The sequence below is a fragment of the Rhinolophus sinicus genome, chromosome 8 (genome assembly GCF_057876585.1).
Source record: "Rhinolophus sinicus isolate RSI-liver-muscle chromosome 8, RSI-T2T, whole genome shotgun sequence".
NCBI classification, from domain to species: Eukaryota; Metazoa; Chordata; class Mammalia; order Chiroptera; family Rhinolophidae; genus Rhinolophus; species Rhinolophus sinicus.
In genome coordinates this window covers 69,477,133-69,503,224 of record NC_142508.1, presented here as the reverse complement: position 1 = coordinate 69,503,224, position 26,092 = coordinate 69,477,133, and the positions used below count along the sequence as shown (strand labels likewise).

Below are 26,092 nucleotides of genomic sequence, written 5' to 3'. Positions count from 1 at the left end.
TCTTGAACTGCTTGTACTATTACTTTATAATTACTGAAACAGTTGCAGTTTTTAAAATATTTATTTAATAATGGAAAACCAATAGTTTTTTTCCACAAAAAGATAAAAGTGAATACTTACAAATTGTTTGGGTAATATGAAATCATCAAGAAGGATTATACACACTCACATACACACACACTGTATGTATGGATATAGTAAACCATCACGGAAGACAACATATGTATATATACATACATTTTCTCTATATATTTTTAGATACTCTTCAAAATAACCCTATGATATAAGTATTATTACTCTGTTATCATCGTGCCCCTTTTAGAGATAAGCAAACTGAGGAACAGAGAGTTGATATGTTAAACAATGTTTTATTTTACTTAAATAGATACTGTCAAAGCTGTTTCCCTTCCGTTGAAAAGACCAGCAACCGTTAGAGGTGAGGGTGTACTGCGACATATTTAACAAGTAGCTCTCGAAAAGAAAAGAAAAAAAAAAAGAATACCCAATTTCTGATTTCCATGATACAAATATTTCCACCGTGACCAATTACAAGCTTCACGTGACCTTAACCTACTCTAGGACAGTTCCTGAAAATTTAACAATCAGCTTTGATAAGCCAAGTAAGAGTTACCTCCAGGATACCCCTGGGTGGAAGAGAACGCTTCTTAAATTTTTACATATATATATATACAAGTCACCTCTTACTCTTTCTCAAAAGTGGATTCTGGCCCGTAAACCAGGTGGGGCCTGTGAGACTGCATTTCTCCTCATCCCCCCTGCAACACAGACGCTGCCAATTTGAGAACCAGAGTTTGAGAAGCCAGGGGTTCCAGAGAATAGACCAGCTCCCAACTCCGAACATGTCTTTAAGATGACCCGAGGGACTCAATGATGGTTATGGTGGGCAGTTACTTCCTGCTCAGTGCCATCTAATGCCTTGCCCTTAAATTACTGACTATCATGTGTCTACAGGACCACATACACATATCAGACACTGGAGTGTACAAACATGTGGGATTTTGCATGACGTCATAAAATTCTTCCCCCATTCCATGTCGACATTAGTAGTGACACTGGGAAAACTGTCTGGCTGACTGGTGCCTTCACTGGGGGTGATGAGATTTGGTCTTCACTTCAACAAAGTCCGCCACTTCGAGAGAAATGGGATTCTCCTGTGACAATTAGAACCATACTATTTATATGCTTGCACCCCTGCCACAGGCAGAGCTAGTATTGGCCCTCTTGATAATCAGAAAATAGCTTTATAGGAATGTTTGAGATGCAACCAAAAATTATGTCACTGTTATCAGAACTAATAAACATTGTGAATAGTAACTGTGTACACAGATTGCTTAATTTGGTGCAAGGAAGAAGAAATTGAGCAAGGTTGTAAAGCTTGGGTAAAAAAAAAAAAAAATCAATTTATTTTTAGATTTTCCAACCACAATACGTATGTCTGGCCAAGCAATCCACTTGATTATAATGTTGCTGCATTGATTTATGCCCAGAGAGGGAGATAAAGAGATTTTACAGTCTCTCTGGAATTCTTACAAATAAAAAAGTCTTTAGAATTCCCCCTCCCCCCCCAATAAGAAGATATCTTCTCTTGGTTAAGAAACTCACAGCCCAACTTTTCATTCACACTCACATTTTAGAGATAGTTTTGATTACAACCTGGATGTCACTCTGCTGACCCCCAACATTTTTTTAAGGTGAACTCGGGTCAATTCTCAAATATGTTGTCATTATGCAAAAATATACTGCACCATCGATTTTGTAAACAGCATAGTTTAAAGTTCCAAATGATAAGCCACACACCATAGGTGACATCTAAAATAGAAACAGGCTTTTACAGACACTTTAGGATTCAATCCAACAGATTATTGTGGTTGACAGGAAATTATGCTTTTATTATCCACTGGGCTTAGTGGCCACAATATTTCATGGAAGCAAAAATGACACACAAGACCGGAGAGTTTCTATTAAAAATGTTTCTGACCTTGAATTTAGAGCCATTAGCAGGCTGCTTCAAAACAGGTAAATGCACATTGAATTCAAAGTGGTATTTCAGGAACACAGGGTATGTGATTCAGCATGTGGCCCAGAGCAATTCACGCCAAGCGCTGGGTGACTAGAGCAGGACAGGTAGGGATGGTTTTTGGATCTTAGAGAGGAACGATACATGCACGTGTCCAAATATGAATAATACGCATAAATCATCTTTCCTAAAGCCTTCAGAATTCCCTGTCCAGATTCCCTGGGCAGAATAGGATTCTAAATTTTTTTATGTACACACACACACACACACACACACACACACGTATCTGTTTATCTCTCCCCTCAACTGCAACTCTTCTGGTTATCTTTCTTTGGCACCAGACCATGCACTTAACCAGCTGTCTAACTACCCAAAAGCATATCATTTACCCAAATAATACCTGCCAAATCCATTTTGCTCTGTTATTGACATGCTATTCTCTTTCTACGGAAAGCATTAGTTTCTTTAAGTTCTATAATTAGTGGTTAAAATAAATAAAATAAATATTTCTCCTTTCCTAAGATGGAGTCAGAACTTTGTTCTTCTCATAGAAGCTTCTCCATCAGTTATAGACATTTCAGAATGAATTGACTAGGTCTATGACAAAGCCAGGAAGGTCAAAATAAGGTCCTTTGTAATAGCATTATAAACCCAGACGTTTATTTATAAGACAACAACAACAACAAACTTTCTTAGAATCATACAGTTAGTTAGCTCTTAGGTTGGTGCAAAAGTTATTGAGGTTTTTACAATTACTTTTAACCTTTTAAACTGCAATTCCTTTCTCACCAACCTAATATAAAAGATGAATCTATTCTCTTGGATTTGCTAAAGAAAGAACTGTATTGAGATCATCTCCAAAAGATGAGTATAAGACCCACACTTATCTTGCTAATTAAAGACAGCGTAGTGCCAGAAAGCCATTTTCAAGTCTATTCTAAACCCCTTCCTTCTCCATTTAAAATAAACATCTTTTGCTGTCTTTACATCACCTGCTCAACATTGAATAGTCAAAGACCTAATGAGTGAAAACAATTTGTGCCAGCCCTTTGTTGGAGGAGGTCACAGAGAAGATACCGGCTGACCCTTGAGCTGGACCTGGGTAATTGGAGGAGGCTTTTTCCCCCTCCCTGTCTTAAGACTGTACATTCTGCCCACTGTTCCTGCACTACCAGCCACTTCAAGAATGCAGCCTTGACAGAGCAATGTGTCATTAAGAACTGAACTGAATACATGAACTGAATACATACTGAACCCTGCTGGGGCCTCTAGGTAAACTTTTAAGCTTCTCCCAGGTAGGTGTGGAAATGTACTCATCCTGTGGTTTCCCAAGACAAGCATCCTATGTAAGTTCTCTTGCCTATTAAAACTACCACCTACGAATGTGGAATGGTCGGCCCCTTTCTCCACTCTTTCTTTGTCCTGTGTTCATTGTATTTCAATTTTTTGTTGTGTACATCACTAGGGAAAATTCCTGTATTCTATGTAGACAGGTAATAAAATAATCTTTTCCAACACTTGATTTTCTAAAAAATGGCATCAACCAAGTTGTATATAAATGAAATAGCATTTCATAAATAGCTTTCCTTACCCACAGCTAACATATAATGAATGACTTCATATGGTTTTATTAGGCCTTGAACAGGAGTAGTTTTACCCCCTTTACCCCCGTCAACCATGTCTCTCTTTTCGATAGAAGACATGCCATCACCCATCATTATTTTTTCCCCAGAGGGCAAAGTATAAGCAATAGACATCTATCTACACTGGAGCTATTTACTTTCAATCACATTGTAACCATTTGTTGACAAACATGACCTGGTACTTTTTTTCTACAAGAAAAATTCCATTGCATTTCATAATCATCTATATTTTTATGAAATTGGTCCAAGTAGGGAGTTCCTATCAATTCAAAGATGAGGCCAAAGTAATATCTAAACACTTTTCATAAGGGAGCTCAGATATGAAAACGCTAGTTAGAAATTGGGTTCAGGTAATGTCTTCTTCCAAAAATATCTAACAAAATTTTTTCCATTGATTTCAAGGAATTTTAGAACCACGGATGATAGTTAGAAACCAGAAGCTCTCCCTTCTTGCTTAAGAAATGTGAAAACGGTTAAAATCAGTTATATCCCATCACTGGGGCTACAGTCTATAATACTGAAACTGAAATGCAGCCAAGTCTCCCAGCATAAGAAGTAAAGATTCTGCCAATTAGATTAGACTGTGTAGTAACCACCCTTGCAAGTGCACCTTTCTGTCATTCTTTCATGTCTCAAAGACTTAATAGCCTAAAAAACCACCTACTGACACGGTTACCATGAACTACTACGGACACCGATGGTAGAAAAGTAGACTGTCAGACAGCAAGCCTTCACTTGACAAAAATAATATTGAGATATCACTGAGAATATATAGTTCATGAAAACGAACTAAATTGCTTATACAGATTCTAAAATAAGTATACTATCGTCAGCTACTATATGTTAGTGAAACTCAAAGACAAGTGTTTTACTATAACAAAAATAGGTATGGATTTATTTTTCTCATTTCGGAGCATGCCCATTTTGAAGATGGGCCTACTCAGATACAGAAAAGTTAAATTCTGCTTGTTAAGCTGAAATGGCAATAGACTAATGAAATGGAATGTGCTCTTATAATTTTTACATCAAATTTTGGAGATGAGGTTGCATAAACAAGAAGAAAGGCATCCCCTTATGATATTTATATCACTTTCCATCTACATTTTGTATGTTGTGTCACATCAGGAATCAAATAATCATATTTTATGCATTAATTTATTTAGAACGAATCAATGAGTAGGTAATATTATTCTTGCTGCTAATAGAATGTGAATATACTATGATAATATTTTCACTTAATGATATACATAGAAAGGATTAAGGAGATTTCATTTAATATTCTTTTGTAAGACATTCAATTTGCTTAAAATATCTGTAGATATTTTACTGCACCTTACAATGGGATATACATTTTTTTTTCGTGTGTGTATATGTGAGGACTAGGTATCTTGCTGATTAAAATCAATATACAGGAGTATAGAATTGTCTTCTAAGACACTCACACTTGAAAGTCACATGAAGTTAATGCGAATTGTTCCATTTAAGTACAAAATATATTAAAGGAAGAAGAGAGGGAGGGAGTAAAGGAGGAAGAGAAGAAGTAAGTTCTTTCTTGGTGATTTTCTTATACATTCCCAGCAGGAAAATGGTACAGACACTGGGTTACACATACAACGCTTCCATAATTACAGCATTTTTCCCCAATAAAACATAACTTTGCATCACATATCGTGTAATAGCCTTCTTGATGCAAATCTAAGTTTGCAGGCATTCTCATTTTTACAAAGCTGAATTATGTCATTTTTCTATTCCCATATAATTTTTAAAAAATGATATCAAGGGAGAAAAAATATGCTTTGTGGAACATGAATACAATTGATTTTTTTTAAAAGAGAAAATCTGTGTCTAAAAATAAACTGAGGATGATTTATGAAATTTCTGTGGAGAAAATCGAGGTAGATCGTCACAATGTTAGATTCTGGTTATGACTGTGTCCTGCTCTGCCGTTCACTGAGAATTGCTAGTGAAGGTAGGGAGGGCAGTCTTTGTTAACTATTAATACATTAAATAATTGTTTACCAGGTACTTATTCTGCCCTTAACCCTCAACCAACCATCATTCTAACATTTACAATTGTCTTTGGCAGTGAGAGTAGAGAAGGAAAGTGTTTGAGGTTCTAAATACAAGTGTTATTCTTTTATGATGCTTTCCAAAGAGATACAGGAAATCATATCTATATCTATATCTATATCTATATACCTACTAATAGAATTTAAAAAAAAGACTTCTAAAAGCAAAAAGATAGATGATATTTATGACACATGACATTTAAAACTCAGGAAATAAAAGCTTGGGACATGATAGAAAAAGGAAACAGTCCTGGGCCTGGTGCTTTGCCATAAAGTGCAGTGGAGACAGAGTTTGCAGCAACATATGGGAGAAGCAGCTAAATGGCATCCCTTGAACTTATTTCTTTTCTGACCTTTTGAAGTTGCCAGGTTCAACTAATTTTCTCCTCATGGTTACATCTGAAGCGGGTTCCAGAGGCAGGAACCAAGAGTTCAGCAGAAATCTATTGCTCATCACAACCTCCATGGGAATGAAATGAGAGAGGACTAATAGCTCTTGGGTTAATTAAGCTCCACTAAATCATATGACGGCGTTGGTCCATCAAAATATTATTCCATTTCACAAGTACACATTTATGAGATTCTGGAAACAAATGTTCCCACGCCACAAACAGATATATTGAAACAAACAAACAAAAATTGGTCAATACACATTTCCGAGAAGCCAGGAGGGCAAATCAAATAATCTAAGGCAGATGAAATGGCAAAAGGAACATGATAAAAATCTGATACTTGAACCAATAAATGAGTTAATTATCTGGACACATTTTCAGGTTCTCTAGACTTAAGCTGTGTGTGTGTGTGTGTGTGTGTGTGTGTGTGAACAACACATAATGCAGAACACAAGAATCAACATTGGTTTAATTCTATACTCAGTAGGGGGTGTATCATACACCAAAGTTGTGTATTTTCCTAAACTAAAAGGCAAAGTTAGTCCATTTCAGCTGTGAATGACAACAGTGCTGAAAACAAAGAAAAAACTGCATTTTCTTCCTGCTTCTCTGAATAACATTGTAAGAAATATAAAATGACTGCAACCAATACCAGCAATACCAGTGAGCACAATATTTTACCAAGAAAGTCTTGGCACCTTATATTGCATCGATAATTAAAAAGTGACTATGATTATGCGTGATCTTTGATGTTGTCAAACAAAAAAACTTTGCTGATGGAGCAGAAAAGTGTGGTTGGAAATATAAATTGAATGTCATTTTACCCACGAAAAGCTTCTGAAGGCTTTGCATGGAAAATTTGCTCAAATTGGAATGTAAATAAAGCTGTAAGGTGTGCCACCTTGAGTAGAAAAACGAAGCTAATGATTTTTATTTTCTTTAAAGCATTGATTTACTTATAATAATAAGGTTTTCCAAACAGCTGATGAAGCGTGGAGTCTAACTTTTCTAGATGTGCTTGTTCCTTTTTCCTAACCAATAAACAGTGAAAGGAACCTGGAAAGCAAAGCCCTGAGGTACAGTTTCTTGAATAGAATCATTATACCCCCGTTCTTTGGAGTTTCCTTGCTTTGCTCCAACAATCTGATGTTCCCCACTCACCAGGAGTATCAGGCCTTAAATCTGTGCATAGTTTACAAGGAAACGTTGCACCAGGAGTATATTTATATAACAGCCTCTACAAAAGCCTTCCCAAGTGGTCTATTCCATCCTGTGGAGCGTGTCATATAGGTTGTTGGTTTGGTTTTTCACATCAAGCATATCACCACTGACTATTTAAAGTATGTCCCGTGCTAAATTTAGGGGTTGCTTTGGATGACTGCTGCCTTGATCAAAGTTCTATATAATACCCAAATAAAGTTATTTTTCTGGTTAAAGAGTCCCTTCCCGTTAGAGCTGATATATGTGTGGCAGGCAAATGAAGCTCCTATTCAAGTGAGGGCTGATATAACATTGTTCTGCAGCTAAGTTCATAACACCCTCAAGAGCTCACAAAATACATCCCAAATGCCAAACATACAACCATTAGTCCCCTCCCTCCCCCCACCCCCCCAAAAAAAATGTTAGAAGTCTTGGGTGGAGAGATTTATCTATCTGGAGTCTTGAGAGTTTTAGGAGACTGTAGATTGTAAAACAGAAGAACTGATTTTTAAGTGTAATTAATAATGGGAAATACAAGGTCCAGGTTGCAGGAGAGAAAGATTAAAAAGTTTGAGCGACAGCATTACAGCACTGATTTCAAAAAACACCATCCCATGCCTCTAAAACATCTGGCCTGTTTGGGATGGTTACAGGATACCCTGACAGTCATTTGGGTGGTGTGAGGAACATAATTAGGAAGACGACCTGCCACTGAACAGCCTTGAATGAAGCACTCCCCGGAGTGTTCTCTCTTTTCAGAACAGATTTTTCTCAACTCCAAGCCCTCTTCAGAGCTAGAAACACACACACACACAGACACACACACACACACACACACACACACGCACACCCCATATATCTCAAAGGCGGGTTAGAACCCTGCGACTGCTCCAGCATGGGATGCCTATGCAATGGGGAGCTTCAATTCTGCTAAAGCCGAATTGCAGCACATTATCAGTAGTTGTATTATTTAATAAGAGGAACAGCCCTACAGTTTTTTTTCAGCCACAGATTTCAGGGAAGTGGGAAAACATGTCTGGACGTGATGATTATGGAGAACTCCCTTTGAGCAGAAAAAAAAAATGTAGCCCTCAGTGAACATCCTTCAAATGTATCAGGCCTCTCCGTAAGGAAATCTCTCTCCCTCCACCTCCACCTCTCTCTCTCTCTCTCTCTCTCTCTCTCTCTCTCTCTCTCTCTCTCTCTCTCTCTCTCTCTCTCTCTCTCTCACACACACACACACACACACACACAATCCAGACAAAACCCCTGCAAAAGTGGACATAGCTGATGAAAGGCAGTAGCCAGGCAGGAATTTCAGTTGTGTTTCGCATGACGGATAGGGCTCATTTTGCATGCAGTGAGGTACAGCCGCGAGGTTGAATGAATGGAAAATCCCACTCGCGAATCTTACATAAATATCTCTTTCCCACATATAGTTTTCCAGTTGAAAAGCTCCTATAATGAAGCCGGAGGTGACAGCCCAGGAATGGCTGTTAACCATTGAAATGGCTGTCAGGAGTGTTGTAAAGAGGACAGACGCTTCCAAACCGCCCCCATCAACCCCAATCCCTCCCCTGGGCTCGGCGACGGTACCCGATGCAAGAGGACAGTGCACTTGCCTACCTTCTCCTGTGTCCCCTCCTTCCCATTGTCAGCCCACAAATACCGTGAAGCCCAGTGAAAGAAAGCAGGCGGCTGATCTGATTATCAGCTCGGACGCGCTAAGGGACTGACTGCTCAAGCTTCTTAAAGAGGAAACTCTTGTGGAATCTTCAAGAAAGGGTGGTAAAGTTGAAAGGACCCTTTCTCCCTCCTGCATGCTCGGTTATAAGCTACAGCCTTTAACTGGAGCTGAAGTGAGCAGCTGCCAGCCTGATTTTGCATTGCAGACTAATGTTGTGCGTTTGCAACGATAAACAATTAATGTTGTTTGATTTCTTACATTTAGCAACCCAAGCAAACAGCTGCCATCTCCTTTCGCGGAGGCAAAGGGCTAGTCCTTGACTTCCCGCAGGCTCTGTACCTGCGGGGAAGGGTCAACGACAAGGGAACTTTGAGGTTTAGGCCAGGTTGGGTGGGGAGAAGGCTTTGGTCTTGGGGAGGGAAAAGGCGAAGGAAAACGTGGATACCTGTTGGCATCACCGTTGGCGGCGGCAGGTTTTCACTATCTCCCAACCTTTGCTGGAGCCTGGGAGACGGGAGTAGGTCCCGTATGAACCTGTTACGCTCTGGCAGGACTCAGGCGAGAGCCCTCTCTTCCCCCGTTCCTGCGAGGGGCGCGGCCCGCCCCCAAGGATTGGCGGATAAGCGCGGTGCGATGAAAGAAAACACAGCTCCCGGTTCAGCAGGCGCTGTTAGAGTTGGGGACCGAGGAGTCCCTGGCTCTGGGGGCTTCTGTGAGCTCAATCTCGCCGGATCAGAAAGGACACTGCCTGGGGGTCCTGCCTGGGTGCAGGGCAATGTCTTGGAGACTGCAGAGCCCCGGGGTGACGCGGAATCCCGCAAGTTTGCAACCGGCACCGCGCCTCCCAGGCTGGAGCAGCCACTTGTGGGCAAGCCTGGAGCTGGGGCTCTGGCTGCGGAGTCGCGATCCGCATCCCCACCGCGGGGGTCGCCCTCCCTCTCCTCGGGGGTGGAGAGATGCAGCAAACCAGCAAGAGGGCACCCCGGCCCCTTCGCCCCCTTTCCTCGCGGGTTGGCGCCCGCCTCACAACCAGCGGCAGGTGCTTCCCATTCACTGCGCGGCCCCCGCAGTGAAGGCGCGCGACTGCAGCCGCGTCTGCCTGGCTCGGGAGGCAGCGGAATCGCCAGACGACTGCAAGGAGGGAGACCGGCAGGAAAACTGGAGGGGCACAGCCGGCTTGCTACTCCCCAGGATCGACTGTCACAGCAGTTTGCGAAAATCATCAGGCAAAACCCTGTGGTGACCCCATTGGCTGTGCATATCAGGAAAGAAGACGCAGCTCAGCCCGGCGCCTGGGCTGGGAACCCGCATCCACCATCTGAGCGGAAGGAGGCGCGCAAGGTGTCCAAAAGGGCATGGGAATTCCTAAAAGAAACGGCCCCTTCTGGGTCCTCCCGGCGTGGAGAAAAGCCTGGGCGGGGGGAGGGGGTTGCACTTACTCTTGTAGGGCTCAGCGCTGGCGAATTTCAAGCCTCCTGGTTCACAAATGGCTGGAGGGACGCGAGGTCGGCTCCCGAGGGCGGCGAGCACCGAACGGTCCCCGCGCGCTGGGCAGGCGCCTCCGGATTCCGTTCATGCCTCTCGGATCTGCGGGACTTGGCGCAGAGACGCGGGGCGGGCGCTCTGGGCTCTGGGTGTCCGCAGCCCCAATTGCAGCGGCTGGGTGCAAGCTAGCTACCGTCTGTGCGAACACCGGCTACAGCGGACCCGCTTCGAGGAGGCAGGGAGGTTCCAAATAAATCCACTAATTCTGGGCTGAGCGCTTCGGCGTGCGAGCCCGCCTGCCTGCCAAATGTAACTGTGAAGTGATGTGGAAAAGTGAGCCGGGTGCCTCCCCTGACGGATCTCATTGGGCAGAGCGCAGAGGCAGGTCTACCACTTGGAAATTCGTGTAAGCTGCCCCCCTCCCCGCCCCCTCCCTGCCTTCCCCCTTCTCTCGCGCGTGCTGGCTCCTTGGCGCTTCCCCCTACCAAGTGGGCGCACAACTTTTCGCTCCTCGCGCGGAAGCACGCCCCGCGCGTCTCCGCCGCCAAAGGAGGCAGCGGGTGGAGATGCGCCCTTCCACGTTATGCACGCAGCCCGCGGAGCGCCAAGCACCGGGGTAAGACGGCTGGCACAAGCTGAAAGGATGCGGAGGAGGTACCTGTGAGCTTTATTTCTCTGGAGGCTCACCTGAGCTGTGGGGCTGGCATTCTCTTGAAAAGCTTCTCAGTGACCCACAGCTGTTTTCCGGGGGAGGAAAAGGGCCACATGGCAAAAGGGTGCTTGTGGGCAGCTTGCCTCCTCGTTATTCCAACAGCGTATCGTGGAGAGTCGACTGTAAACCAATGCCTGGTAGTCGAGGCGATAGGGGTGAGAGGCCTCGTGTAGAGGTCCTGTGGGTGGAGGGCGTTCCTAGTAATAGCCCCAGGCTCTACTTCTTTGGGAAGATGAGATAAGGGAGAGCAGAGCAGCAGCCACAGTAAGAAGGTGTGAAAAGAGGAGCAGAACTTGCTTGGGAAATAAAGGGAGACATCGCTGTCTTCTCAATGTGCCCTGGCCACCTGATCACCCCTCAGGCACCATGCGTGCAGCTCCTCTGTCCCCACCAAGAGATGCCCTGTGTGTGGTCCCTGCAAGTCCTCTGATGGACTCCACTCATCTTGAGAAATGGCCACTCTGGCGTAGAACCAGTGCCACAAGAAGCGATCATGAATTAGGAGGTCGTTTCTTTTCTTCTCATCAGTGAGGCCACCACGCAGAAATATTCAGCCATCTTTTAATAAAATTAGTGAAAAATTAGATGAACTAACTCTTAACTTTTTGTTTGTTTAACTCCCTTTATAGGTCAGCTCAATTTAGTCCATTTTCCATGCACGAGAGGTGAGCTGTGAGGGTGTTACCCTCTGGGGGCAGAGCCGAAACAGAAGGAGAAAAGCGCGTGCAGGGGACCAGATACAAGGTCTGTAGAGCTTGTACTGTCTGACTCAAATTAATGAGACAGAGTGAGCAGAATGAGAAAACAGACACAATATGCTTATAATATTTATGCAGATTTGACATTTTTTGTGTGTGCTGAATCTAACATCCCATTGTGAAATGTTGAAAAGAATATTGACTATAGGTCTAATATCTGTCGGTTTCACATTCTAGCTGTCATGGGCAAGAAACTTAATGAATTATTTCAGAGAGGGAGAACTGAAGAGAACCAGGAAGCATTTTCCCCCCAGGCAGTCACTAAGTAACTGTTGGTTCTTTTCTCAGACTCTGCTATAAGGTTTTCAGGAACTGGCTAAGTCTGTCTTGGAAAAAGAACAGAAAAAGAACAGCCCTCACACCTCAATCACAATATAACTGCTGCTAGACCAGGTAGTCCCAGGTGGACAAAGAAATAGATCACATCTTGGGTTGGGCTTAATTTTCCGACATTCATTTACACTTGGAACAAATGATCTGAACCTTTGCTTGGGGTACCTTCCTACATCAGTGAGAACTAAAGAAAAGGTTATGTGTTACTGAAGCCTGGGCTTTGTCACAAATAACACTCATCTCAAAAGAAAGCCAGACCGTAGTAATAGACAGTATCTTCAAATCTCATTTTCTTAAAGAAAAATAAAAACTATTCTGAAAAAATGAAACAAGTCAGAATCCAACGCCTTTACATACCTTGGGTTAGGATGAGTTTATTTTCACTCACCTTATCCACATTTACTCTGAGAGCAGTTACACACATTGTCTTCACTGAGTTTTGGCCAACCTCGAATTCACGGTAGCCTTCTCTTCTCTGCTCATCTGTGCTCAAAGCACTGCAGTAGGGTTTTCTCCTGTATCATAGGACAGGTCTGGATGATTAAGCAGTGTGAAAGAGGATTAGGATGCTGTTTAAAAGCCCTATAAGGATATTTCTAAAATAATCAGGGATGCTGAAAGACAAGGCATTTGCCTCTTTAGCAATTCCACCTACCCTTAATAGGATGCAGTGCAATGCCACAATGGTGAGACCCTAACTCACTCCTTAAGGAAGTGTTTTCTTTTCAACATCCCTTCCAGGGTTCCAGCCTTCCAGCAGGGAGAGGACTATGTTACATAGGCTTTTAGAGTGCTGACTGAAATTGCATGTGTTGTAGAGCCTTTGGGGGGGAGAAGGGGGAAGAATTATCTGATAGGGCAGAAGTATAATCCGAGGAGATGGGGGAGGGGGTGAGACCTTTGCATTCAGAACAATCTTGGATGACTGATGCACTAGGTAGGATGAGGCAGGATGTCTGTCTCCAGCCTGGGTTTCGGTGACAAGCAGACAATTTTGCAGAGGAGTCTACTGCAGTTGAATGAGATGGCGAGAGACTTCATGTAGTAAAAGACACTTTACTTTTTCATTGCAGATGGGACTTTTGTTATAATTTTGACTGAGAAAGACAGTAAACCAAATGACTGGTTAGTTGGAGAGTGAGGGATCAGATGGCTTACAGGAAGCAGTGCCCTGGCAAAGCTAGGAGGACTCCAACTTCTCCAGTGAGCTGGTAATGGCAGAATGGAATGTATCAATTATTGGCTGCATTGAATTTCAACCTTTCTTCTTGTCAGTCTTCCGTACATGCTTAAAAACTAAAATAAACTAACTTAAAATATCCCCCAAACAAACAAAAAAAGAGTTTAACATGGTATGCTCACTGAGAACTTTCAGATTCATTGGATTGCCTTTAAATATAGATTGACGGATTCATTCATTCATTCACGGAACACCTCCTAAAGGTGAAAAGTGGAGGAATGAATGAAAGGCATCCGCCCATGAGTGAAAGGATTTCACAACGTGTTACCTGTCAAGGGTATTTGCAAATAAGAGTTAAAATAAAAACTTTTTAAGAATATGAAAAATGAAGATGGCCAAAACACAAATGTAAAACCAGTTAGTATGTGATATTCTCCAGAAATTCATAGTCCTTTTTTCACATTCTAGGTTAAGAAATCCTAATGAAGAAATCTGAAAACCACCATGTCGGATACTTTTGTTGTTGTTTTATTTTGAGGAGGGAGTAAGTAATACATAACAACTGTGGCATTAGGTAAAAGGAACTTCAAATTTTATTTTCAATTTCGGTATTGGAGCATACATCATAAGAATGAAACAAATTAAGAAAGCTGTTTTAAAAAATTTGTAAATGTTGAAATATAATAAATTTAGGAAACTTTTTTTCTAAGTTTCAGAGTTTGTTTCAGACAGTTTTATTTATTTATTTATTTATTTATTTATTTATTTATTTATTTATTTATTTATTTTTGCTAAAATCCTAAACAGATATGATGGTGCTCAAGTTACAATATGTGAGCAATTATAGTGGTTCTACCCAAGCTATGATTTCTGGACCAGGTCCTGCCTTTGTGTTCTCAGGGGACTTGTTAGAAATTCAGATTCTTATGCTTGAATCTGGGTGGGGCTCAGAAATCTGGGTTTTTACCAAATGCTTCAGGGGACTCTGTTGCTTACTAGGGTTTAAAACCACTAGGCTATTCTTTTCTCAGGTGATGTAGTATATGAGAAAAATAAAGTTGTGTATTAGATTAATACTTATTAATTTTGTCCTGGAATATTCTATAACCGAATACTATTTTTAAAAAAAATAAAGAAAGAAAGAAAAAGAAAACAGTATGTACACTAACTGTATCAAGTGATTACTTCACCAAGTCTGTTATAGGATTTGGAAAACTAAACTGATTTCTTTAGACGTGGCTCTGGATTCTTCGGCTAAAATCATCAGTGAGCTTGCTATTCAGAGTTGTGATACTCCACCTTTCTTGGCTGCTGGTTTTAGCTGTCTGTGAAATTAGGCCTGGATCTCTTAATATTGACTATAATTACTAATCTTGAGCTGGCCATTATATTTTCAGTAAATGGAGGTGTAAACACTTTCTGAAAACCATATCTGTGCTGAGAGCATTTTGGAGAAGCTTTTCAAAATGGCATTATCTCCCATCTCCCCAGGTGCTAGAAAAGAGATAAACTCCAATTCAGCTTCTAAAAGAAACTGGGGGGGGGGGGATGGCAGTAGATACATTGGGGGGGGTGTAATAGATACATTTAAAGTAGATACATTTAAAGGGACTGGGATAAAGCTATCAAATAAGCCAGCCCAGGTTCTGTGGACTACACAGTTAGCTGTTTTTCAGTTTCTGTTTGTTTTCTGAAAAAGAACAGCAACTTGATTAATATTGTAGATCCCTTTTAACTTGGGAACCATGAAGAGGGAAAAAAATAAAAATTGTTCACATTGTGTGTTTTTTTTTAAGAAAAAGAAGAAAGGGAAATTGAAGGGAGCCTTTCCTCCGCCCCCACCCCCAAAGTATTACAAGTTTCACAGATCAGATTGTATTCAATATTAAAACATAATTATTTCAATGTAATTGATCTTAAGTGTGATCTAGAAGATCACCGGCATTTGGAATTTGCAACATATACTAATGTGTCAATACACATATATAGGGGAATACAGATGCATGGGCGAGGAGAGGTACGGCCGCATCTCTTACTATGCGTAGTAACTAGAGTTTATAATTCTGATCAGTTGTTATCAAGTTGGTTTTTCCAGGGAAGACTGCTGTATATGCATTCGGCAAATGTTCCAAGAAGTTCAAAGGAAATTGCATTCCTGAGAACGTGACCAAAATTTCTTTATTAGTCAAAGCTGCACAATGCACTCTAAGGATTTTTTGTTTGTTTGTTTGCTTATTTAAGATACGCAGCCGCGTGGAAACCCCGGCACAGCTTTTAGGCTGCCGGCCCCTGCCTGCGCAGGCAACTGGTCCCTTTGACTGCACGTCGTCGTTTTTTTTTTTCTTCCTTCTACCTCAAGTGCCCTCTAGCGTGCAATATCTGTGCAGGTTGCTATGTAGTAGGAGGTAGAAAGAAACAAGAAATATTCTACCAATTGCTATCCTAATTCCTGAATTGCTCCGCTTTTCCTTTTCTCCTTTCTCAGCGGGGTGATTTCCAACAAAGTGTTTGACAAAACAGGAAAAAAAAAAGGTACTGTTACGTTTGCATGAAAAACAAATCACTCATTTACTAAACTGGGAAACAAATGCTAGTCGTTTCTCAGGGGTTTCTTTTGAACATTCATCATAATTTTCCAGAAGTTTCATATACTCTAGTAATCAGGCAAATAAAAGAAAGTAAGTTGCTCCCTAGGAAGAAATTCTGTTTTGTTCCTAACTCGTGCAGCCCAGCTATAAGACATTGGATGCAAATTGATTAACCTCTCCATGGGTTTTCAGCTTGTGTCTCCATAAAAGTGCCTAATACTTCTTTCTTGCCTCAGGGGGGTGGTATGAGGCCTAATTGAGGTTTATAGAACAATTTCAGTTCCTCAGATGCAGTTTGATATACAGTTGAACCTACCTTTCATCTTGCATCTACTCTAACACAGTTTCAAATTTTCTTTGGTAGTCCAAAGGGAAACTGTGATCACGATCTGTATTTTCATAAGCACACCATTAAAACAACTTTATTGTAAATAGCGGAATTGCTCAAGAGACTTGGAATGGTAGGAAGTGGGAAAGAATATTTGGAGAAGAAAAACATGCTTGCTTTCACAAACATGTCAGCGTGTGAATAAATATAGCTAAATAGGAAGGCAAAATTCCTACAAGACATACATTTGGGCGTATCTCCCTAAATTTTAAAACAAGCTAACAATAACAGAAGGTAATTTTACTCACCCAGACGCCACCCACTAAACACTTAGTCGGTGAGAGAGAAGCAGATATCTGTAAACACACTTATGTATTGGCATCCGTTCACATGGTAGGATATCTAAACACCTGTTACGCAACTCTGAGATGTATTTACCAATAATATGATGATTTCAGAGCACTGTGTTTTGCCAATACCCTCATAGCTATGATGCTTTCAAAAGAAAGTAAAGAGGGCGGCAAATTAACTTTATAATAGACTCCATTAGCCTCTGTACATGCAGTGTCTCTATAATTATTAAGGCACTATGGATGGAAAGGCTACTGTTGGTGTCCTTTAAAGTATGAGAAAACTGAGGCTCAGAGAAGCTAAGTGATTTGCTCAAGGACAGGCAGTTAAAAGTTACAGAGCGCAATTCAAACTCAGTGTTCCCAACACTAACTATAATCTACTACCACCTCTCAGTAACTCGATAGCCACCAATCTACGTTTTTACATGTTTGACTGAAGTTCCCCATTCCCCATGTCGGTGATGTCATACATTATTTTTCTTGTCTATCTGACTGTACTCACTTAGCATTGTGCCCTCATGGTCCATCCATGTTGTTGCAGATGGAGGAGTTTCCTTTTTCGTGGCCGAATAGTATTCTATAGACCACATCTTTATCTGTTCATGGATGCTTGGATTGTATCCAGGTCTTGGCCATTGTGAATAAAATTGCAATAAACAAGTGAGGTGCATAAAATAAAGTAAAATAAAATAAGAAGACAAAATACTAGTAACAAGTATAATCTACTTTTAAAACAATGTATATCTCACTATAGAAGGGACTCATACATTGCAATTCAAGATAAACTAAACATTATGTGCCCAAACAGAATCAGACGCCTTAATCGCATGTGGTTTTGTAAATATGGACCCGATTCTATGGTTAACTAACTAAACCACATTCCCCCAATGTGTATTTTTAAAAAGCAAACAAGATGATTCTCATTCAGTACAACAAACCATTCTGGAGACCATTTCAGACAATGAAACCAAATGGACTCCAACGTCTTACTTAACTCTTCAGTACTGGAGTCCAAGGTTGACGCACACTTTTGCTATTACTATTTAGATTTACATAGCCCTTCATCTATTTCCCAGCACATCGGCTCTCTTATTTGATCCTTGCAATAATCTTGCCAAGTGAGAAGAAGATAAATTATTTCCTCAGTGTTACAGAGTATTAAGCTTTTAGAGCCAAAAGGGCCCTTCGAGATCATCTAGTTAAACCTCTTCATTTTATAGAAAAAGAATCAGTTAAGGCTTTTCACTTCTGAGCCAAAAGTTACATAACTAACTCTTGACAAAATCATGACCCGATCCTCGGTCATCCTATGTCAGGTTGTCACTTGGCTCTGCAAACATTGGCCCAGGGAAAAATCATTAAGCTGACAACCTAAGTAGTCTTCAAACTATGAAGTCAGAAGAGTGGGACAGTGGGGGATCAAAACAAGTACTCAGAGCCAAATTAATGCAGTTTAGAAAAAGTCTACTTTCATTTTCTGGCGAGATTGTGTTACTCCCTGCACCTCATATCTGCTCCATCTAATAATATGTCTTGTCTTTGTTGAATTATTTCAGTGTTCTGGAGTTTGGCTCACTAATGCAGCCCAGAGGCTCCTTCAAAGCAGATGTTATGTGCCACAGATTTTTGGAGTGAGGATTATTTGGAAACCAGAAGAAGACAACAATGTCAGAGAAAACTAACTGTGCTCTTATATGTTCTTTTGTATCCCCAAAACGTTTTCTGGTATTCCAGTTGGAAACCCAAACAGAAGCCACTCATTTCACATAGAGATACGTAAGACTGACTCTGGCATTCTCCAAAAGCAGAGAAAACCAAATGCTTGTAGCTTTTGCCAAAATGATGGAGCATGTTGAATTTTGCATAATGATAGTCTGGCTTTTTTCCCCAAATTATCTCATTGTGCCTGAGCAGGGAACGCCTTATTTTTCCCCATGTTATAGCCTTCCCTGAAATTACATAAGGTATATAATCAATTTTGTGGAGTACAATGCGATAATAAATGGCACTAGCAGTGGTAGGTATTATTATTGAGTGTTTAGTATCCTGTTAGGCACTCTAGGGATTGACAGGCATAGGTTATCTCGTTTATGCTCTACCATAACCTCCTCATTTTCAGATGAGGAAACGGTGGAGAGAAATGTATTTTATTTCTCTAAATCCCAGTTAGGCTTATGTTTATCTCTCCACTGTCACTTCATAGCACAATCTATTTGCCTAGTAGGCACCAACCAAACTAAACCTTGCTCAGTTCTTTGAAAAGGGGAAAGAGGGTAAAAGATATGGTGATGGAAAGAGACTTGACTTTGGGTGGTGAACACACAGTGCGATATACAGATGATGTATTATACAATTGTACACTTGAAACCTATATAATTCTATTAACCACGGTCACCCAATAAATTTAATAAAATCAGGGGAAAAAAGAAAATGTTCACTCCCTGATTTGGGGGTAGGCGTTGTGATGCCTGCAAGAAAGAGCCAGGTGTTTGAAGTCTTATGCACGTGGTTTCAAATCCTAGCTGAACACATTAGAGACTTTGTAAATTAGACCAGCTGGCTGGTTAACCAGTTTGATAACCACTCTGAGTCTCACACAGTCTGTGTAACAGGTCTTGTATGCTTTCTGGGATGTTTTTAAAGGATGCAACAAAAGAAACAGTGTCCATTTTTCAGCGCACATGTTAGTATCTTCTCAGGTGAGCCCATCGATACCGACCTGAAAAGAACAGATGGCCAGAAAACAGAGCTCCTGCGAGCCCGACAGTGAGGCTGATCTTAACTGTATAACGCTGTCTTGTAGCTACACAGGGCGTTCGGTCAGGCCTCCATCAGCCCCTCACATGGTAGCAGCATCCACTGTTCTCCAATTCCTCCTGAGCTCCAGGCATATCAGCCTTTCATCTTCAAATCATCACTTTCTAAACAGGTTATGCCTTGTATGGCCAATTACATTCCTTGTTGAAGATTAAAATTGTTTTTTCTTATGTTCCCCCCACCCACCACCACCCCTTCAGTTATCAGAGACGAATAACAGCTAATGTGAGAAGGAAGCTGGCTTCAGTGTCATTATCTGGTAACAAAATATGGATTAATAGTTTGCATTTAATGACCTACAGGAGAAATGATGGGATCTCAAGGCATAGACAAGAGAAAAAAAGGGCTACGGACAAGATCCTTCGTGAAGGAGCACTCTCCTACTGTCATGCAGGGCGGCCTGCGGGGTCTCTGCTCCCGCTCCCCACGTAAGAACGCAGGACATGCTGAGGCCAAAAAGGAACACCCACGGAGCCATAAATGTGGGAGTCATACCACTATATTCTCGCTGGTGGCATCCGCCTCTCTGCAATCCGCTCTTGTTAGCTCAGCCACCATCTTCTTGCTAGCCCCCATTTTTTTGCTAGCGTAGCCACAGCAGTTATATTAGTGGCCAATGGCTCACTGGTTACAGCTGATGGCCAACTAGCCACAGTTGATGGCCATCTAATCACAGTTGATGGCCATTTACTACCTGAGCCAGCACCTGTCTATGTGAGGCCGAGAGCCTGGAAACTACTTTCTGGGGCTCTGTCCCCACACCTATGTATCAGTTTTCAGCCAGGAGGGTGCTAAAATTTAGACAGGGAAAAGGACTAGCCACTAGGCTTCATACTAGTGTTCAAACTATTTGGTAGGTGAGTCTTTTCTTGGCCAGTCGAGGGCCTCAGAGGAGAAGTACCCTGCAAAAGAGTGGGTCAGCCTCATACTCACTTCCCTACTTATGAACTCCACTGGACATTTTCATTTATCCAATTATCTGGAAGCCATAGACGCTGAAGACTAGAGCTTGACCGGCTTTATACATGGGAAGGTGTCAGGGGAGGAAATCCGTACCCACAAATGCTGGGACTGTGACGGGCTGAGTAAGAGAGTATGGATTCTCTGGGGACTTGCGTAGAACCTGAATTTGCATAGCCAAGAACATGGTTTTGGTTTTGTGTGTTTGTTTATTTTTTACATAGATCATATGCCTATTTGGAGGTGCATTGTGATGGTCCTGCTGGTAATTCCGTGTTTCCCCGAAAATAAGACTGGGTCTTATATTAGTTTTTGCTCCAAAAGACGCATTAGCGCTTATGTTCAGGGGATGTCATCCTGAAAAATCATGCTAGGGTTTATTTCCTGGTGAGGTCTTATTTTTGGGGAAACACGGTTATAGAAGAGCTCAAGTCCCTCAGAGACACTCCTTGGAATTGCCAGTAGGTTTGGCTGCTACTCTGGGGGTGCACTTTGAATCAGCTTGTGGAACAGACCCTGAGCATAGAGAAATGGCTTTCTTTCTCTTCTTAATGACTAGTAGCCACCATCTCTTTCCAGATGAATCACAGGTAGACTTCTACTCCTGTCCCCATTTCTATACCTCTGCTATTCCTTGCACACATCTGCAGTAAGGGAGCTGAACACACTGTTCTATCATTTTATGTTTATTTGTCTGCCATCCTCTCCAGATTGATTCTGAGCTCCTTGAAAGCAGAGACTGTATTATCCATATCTGTATATCCCAAACCTAACCCAAATCCTGATACATAGTCGATATTAGGAATTGTATTATTTAAGGTAATGAACCAATGAATATGACTGCAAAGATAAATATGGTGTTGTTGTCAACAGTTAGCTAGAAATAGACCCAAATTTGGAGTTAGAAAAATCAGATGGCCCAGCAGATTGGTGTAGGGAACTCAACAAGAATAACAGATTTCACATGGAAAAGAGAGAGGGAAAAAAGAGGATGGCACAACAAAGTGAAAAGAAACAACACCAGGAAACTCAGTCTTCTAGAGCAGAAATAGAACAGTGAAGATAACAGACTTAAAGGCTGAACAATTGGAAAAAAATAAAAATTCTTCTAACTGACACAACTAAGAGTGACTACCACAAAACAATTCAGATGCCAAATGGTGATTTGCATGAGTAGTAATAATACTCGTAGAAATAATAATTATAATGACACCCAGTATTAATAAGAATCCCTCGCCTCTAATTTAATACCTGAGTGTTTACAAAGCAGTTCTCATTCAGGAAATAAGTGACCCCTCAGGCAGAATGCATTGTAGCCTTTACTCTCACATGCATCATTCCATCCCAAAAACAAAGCTCTAAAACATAGATTCCCAGAGTGCTTTCTTCCTCCAAAGCTATGAGTTTCCTTGAAGACCAGAGATAAGTATTTTGTTCATTTTTCCTTGAATCTCCAGTAGCACAGACGAGATGCTCGATAAATTTTTGTTGATTTATCATCTCATATCTATCCCACAGCAAGCTGCAAGATAAATAGATGGTGTCCAGGACCCCTATTTTTCAGATGAGGAAACCGGAAACAGATAGTCAGAACTGAAGCTGGGAACCAATCTGAGATATTTGAACACATTTGCTTTTTCTGCTGTGCCATGCTACAGTCTAGAAAGATTACCAAGGTCACATTGCTCATTAATTACTTCTTTTCAGTTAGGAATTCTAAGAAAGCACATTCCTTTAGTATTCATGCAGAGGACCAAAGAAATCTCATGCCAAAGCCACCACTTCTCATGCTTTGCAAAAATCACGGGCAAGGCTTAGCACTTTTGAGTCAGTCTGGAGCACCTAAAGTACCCTTTCAAATTTTGAAGTGATGGAAAACAGGAAAGGCATTTTGCATCAGGTTGTAAAAATCCATGTGTATTCTAAGAGAAATGGAAACCATGCATTTCTGATTAATTTACACTTAAATCAGTGGAGTGTTTTGGAAAAGATATTTGATGTTCAAGAAGCCTTTTTAAAAGAGCCTAATGAAACTTTAAAGCTGTTTTTACCTTTAAAAGAGGAACTTATTTCCCCCCCTCCCAGGATCTTATACCCAAATGATGTAGTTCCAAAGTCTCATTTGTGAACAGAATCTTATTGCTCTCAAAAATCTTTCCACTTTCCCCTAACCAGAGGTGGTTAACCTGTATTTTTTTTTTTTTTTTCATTTATCTGTCTATTTATTTTGACACTGTATCTTTTAATAGGACATACAGCTATACTTGTTTGTGGAGTATGTCAGAATATTGGATGTGATTTCCTCAGGACAACAAAAGCCTCAGGAGTATTCTAGCAAAAATGAGGGGTAAATTACGCAAAATCTACGTAATTACAAAATATACAAAATTACGTACATGATGTAACATCTAAAGTAGATTTCTGTACGAAGAAAGGATGTGTGAAGAGTGAGGACCCGGGCTTGAAATAAATGGAGTCTTAATCTGTAGAATACATAGGATGGAAGGACTAAACTTGAGGGTTGATGGTAACTAGAATTAATTGAACACGTATATGCTGGTATTTTTACAAAATGCTATTTTATTTAACTCTTGCGACCCTTTGGAAATGCAGATGTTATTCCCTCCAGTTTTTTCAGTTGAAGAATGTGACACTCTGCAAGGAATTCCACCTTTGGCTCTCCAAACTTGTTAGGAGACCCCAGCGTTTGTCATGTTGCAGGTGGAGATTCCTGGTGGAACGCAGACATGGAAAACAAATACCATTGAATCACATGGTAGGAAAGTTACTTGCTTTCCAATTCTCTTTCAACCCTCTGACGGTGTCAAGAGAGAAGATTTCCGTTCCTGGCCCTTGCTGATCTCTCTAACAGGTAGATGCTGGCCTCGGGCACAGAGCCTCAAGCTGACTCCAAGTGCCTTGTTAGAAGTTAAGAACATTGTTTTGTATTCATTCATTTTATTTCTAAGTTTATGTTCTATGTATGGCAAGTGAAAATAATTTTCCTATTTTTAGGTACAGATATAAAGTTCCCTTTTAAAACAAATGTTTACATTCTTAAAGTAATAAGCTAATTAAAAATTGGTATCACACCGATGTTGTACAGACTTTTTATTTTTTTTAAATGACACAAACTACATAAATGACTGCAGCTAAGGGAGAAAAGAAAGCTATATTAAATCAGCATTCTTTCAAAGTACTATTATCAAGTAAATGGCCCCACTTAAACTTGGAGATAGACACATTTAAAGTATTATTCCTGAGCTTAAAGTTTTTATTCAATATCAAATGTTCCAGATTTCTCCACTTTGATTTCCTATAAAATCAACTCTTAAAAATATAAATGTCAGGTCTGGGAGTTATAAAGAATTTGAACAGTATAACCTATTCCAGTGGACATTGCAGAAATGCTTTTAGTTTTCAGATATAAATAGTATTCTGCTATTGTATCTTTCTCTGCTTCCCCCCACTAATATTTCGAAACAATAATCATCATCTTCAGTTAACATCCTCGACATAGGTTGACAAAAATCCAACTGTAGTTTCTTTCTTTCAGGAAAGACTGAAGTAAATAAATCAAACAAATCTTCCCAGTATACAAATTTGGAACACAGTGTGTGAAAGCAAACTAGAACCTCCTTCCATTTTTGTTCCTATTTTATTTGGTTTATTACCCAATTTCATATGGGAAGACAGTGTAGTCCTCTTCAATGAGAGTTTATTTTTATTTTTTTCCCTGACATTGTAAAGGGAAGTCAACATATTGCTCATAAAGTGTTAAAGTCTTTATGAACTGCTGATAGATATCAAGGAAATGCTCTAAGGATTAAGAGGTGAAATTGTGGCAAAATATCCACTTCCTCTAAATATTACCTTCAGTAGCTTTATAGCAAATATTGCTGAAGAAAGAGAATATAAATCACTTAAGTCCCCCAGGACTTAATACTGGAGTACCATTTATGTCTTCCTTTTATTTGAAATACTGACTAGCACTCTACTGTGTGAAGAAAAGAAAAAAAAGAAAGAAAGAAAGAAACAGTTTACAAAGAAAAATGGAGAGAAAAAGAGATTAGAAAGATAGAACAGGAAATAAATGCTGAACACTGGTCCCCTTTTGATCCCTGGGTGTGCGTGGTGTAACCAGGGTCCCTGGATTTCTGGAAACTCCTATGGGGATATTCCCAATTTTAAAACACACACACAAAGACACATCTCTTTTCAAGGCCCTGATGTGAAGTACACAATTCTGGAAAATATTTTGGGAATGCACTAGTATGGAGTCAGGAAATCTGGGACGTGTTCTGGGCCCTGTCACTTACTCGGTAGGGGACCTTTTAAAGGGAAAATAGCTATTGCTATAAAATATTTTACCTTCAAAGGTAAAATAGCTACTGTTCCTTTGTTGTTTTCATTTGTTCATCTTTGAAAAATGAGGTTCTGGTAGTCATTACTTGATAAATTGTAACAGGACCCTCCCATTCTCTTTTCTACCTGCCCCGTGAATTTGTTCCTGCTGATTGAGTCAGTCAAGATGGGAATGCTAATTTATTATAGTGGTCTTTTGTCAATGTCACTTTGATATCTACACAGAGCTTTCATTTTTTTTTTCCTTCTTCTGCAGTCAGTTACCACCTCCACTAGCCCTAGTATAACCTCGCTGCACCTTAGGTTCTTTGTCATTAATTGGGCAGAAATAACCTTTGCCTCACCTTTCCCATTGGACTGTAGCAAAAAATCGAGTAATATGAAATGCATGTGACAAAACTATGTTAACCGCACACAGACGCACAGAGTTATCTTTTACGTTAATATGTAAGATCAAAAGCCAGACACAAAGCAGTACAACTCTTCCTATTTTTCTGAAATTTTGAGTCTAATATAGAATCTGTCATTTTCCATAATGACTTGCAAATAGAGAGGCTAGTGTCCGTGCCATGTGTGTGGGGGCTGACATCTCCCTGATCAGCAGACATCCTCGTCTGGCTTGGCATTCTTTGTGAAATTTCACCATGAGCATTTCTCATTAGGTGCTAAGGCATTACGTGAGTGCTTCGCAGTAATAGTATTCAGTTTGTTCAACCCACTGGCAGTCAGTGTCTTATTAATGTGAAAAACAAATGCATATGTGAATATACCTACATGGCCACCCAGTCTCGTCCAACCTGCATTAATTCTTATGTTGTTACCCTACTAGTACCAGGGGCAGATAATTCAGAGATGAATGAAACTAGATGTCCTAAAATGCTTGGTCAAGTGGCAGAGACAGACAATGTGAACGCATGATCTTGGTACAATGACAGCTCTCGAGAGCTGCAGCAGAATGGATTGATAGAAACAGTGAAGGCTTAGGTGTCAGAGAGAATCCTTAGAGATGTCACTTAACCTCCCTGAATATCTCTGTAGCCTTCTAACCTTGGGAGTCACTTAACTTCTCTGACAGGTAGTCAGCTGTGGTTGGAGTCATAGGATACATGGGAGAGTATAAGGTGACAGCGTTGGGTCATGTGCCTGGAAAGTTGAATGGACAAGCTCATGGGGCCTGATCTGTT

General features: G+C 40.7%; 1 protein-coding gene and 1 long non-coding RNA gene across 6 annotated transcripts in view; one reads left to right on the top strand and one right to left on the bottom strand.

Annotated features, from left to right (window-relative positions):
• CDH8 (cadherin 8) overlaps positions 1–11,049 on the bottom strand; it is a 324,252-nt gene extending 313,203 nt beyond the window's left edge. Inside the window, exon 1 of one of the 4 annotated variants that reach the window (XM_019755067.3) lies at positions 10,469–11,049. The gene's annotated coding sequence lies outside the window, so the exon portion shown is untranslated. Of the gene's footprint in view, positions 1–8,968; positions 9,171–9,474; positions 10,125–10,468 lie in introns of those variants that run through there. The other 3 variants (XM_074314784.2, XM_019755057.3, XM_019755036.3) reach the window with 3 other exon arrangements.
• Positions 10,993–26,092, top strand: part of LOC141567504 (uncharacterized) — a 63,990-nt gene continuing 48,890 nt past the window's right edge. Inside the window, exons 1-2 of one of the 2 annotated variants that reach the window (XR_016022068.1) lie at positions 10,993–11,130; positions 11,856–11,970. This is a non-coding gene — a long non-coding RNA (uncharacterized LOC141567504). Of the gene's footprint in view, positions 11,169–11,855; positions 11,971–26,092 lie in introns of both variants that reach the window. The other variant, XR_016022069.1, reaches the window with a different exon arrangement.